Source organism: Sinocyclocheilus rhinocerous, unplaced genomic scaffold (assembly GCF_001515625.1).
Source record: "Sinocyclocheilus rhinocerous isolate Xijiao unplaced genomic scaffold, SAMN03320098_v1.1 scaffold14460, whole genome shotgun sequence".
NCBI lineage: Eukaryota > Metazoa > Chordata > Actinopteri > Cypriniformes > Cyprinidae > Sinocyclocheilus > Sinocyclocheilus rhinocerous.
The window spans coordinates 1-1,085 of NW_015625831.1; positions in this window are offsets into that span (position 1 = coordinate 1).

Sequence of the window (1,085 nt, forward strand, 5' to 3'; positions counted from 1 at the left end):
CCATCACTTCGTGCCTGGCCAAAGGCATACGTAGGCTATATAATCAGTGGCGTGACGGAGCAAGATGTAGTGAACACCCCGCCACACCGAGGTCTTACTCAGCCCATATCCATCCCCAACCACCTCCAGAAAACTCCCCACAGCATAAAAACGGAGAGCCGCCAGCAGCTGAATTTCGGGGCTTAGGGGGTAGCTCCGTCAAGTTTGTCTCTACAAAGTTTGACCAACAAGATGTAAAAGCTGCTGAATTTGCTCCCGTGGCAGGCAAAATTTTTGTAGAATTGTATCTTTTGACATGGTAGCTATTCTTACACTATTATAGTCTTTGATTTAGGACAATTATTCGCTGTCTCGCTGCCATAGTTTGACCAAACTCCCCATCACATTCATTCCCTTTAAATAGACTCCTAATTATGTGCTGCCTAATTGTTTGCCAGCCGATGTGCCTTTATAATGGAAAAACTAACCATCAGTAGCCTATAATGACAGTTTTATTCTTTGCATAAAAACACTTCAATTAATTGAACACTGGGTGTATTACAACTTTAGAATTGTAATATTTATTTGGTTCTGCACTTTTTCTTGCCACAGAATTACAATCGTATCGACTGAAATGTGAAGAAGGTTTTTGCACAGTGGTGGCCACTAGCGGAGTGAACTGTGAACACGATAAGGTATAGCTAAGAGTGGTCCAGACTAACCTTACGAACGAATGACTTACAGAAGGTATACTTAACTAAGAACGTTTCGGGAAACACGTATTAACGTAAAGGTACAACTTAAGGTATAACTTACAAACGACGTAGCGTTAAGAAGGTTTCGGGAAATGCAGCCCAGGTTTCTGTATTGAAATCTAATACCCCATATATTCAGGGGTGTAGATTACGCGGGGGATGCGGGGGACGTGTCCCCCCCACTTTTAATATCACGTAAATTCGTCGCCCGCACTTTTTCGGGCAAGTGTGTTCGCATAGAAGTTTTCAAGAGCCAGTGTGAATAAATATAGATTTAAATTCAAAGAGACAGGATAGTCTGTGCATGATCTGATGTTTTATTCGGACCCAGAATAAGGCGAGATGAACATC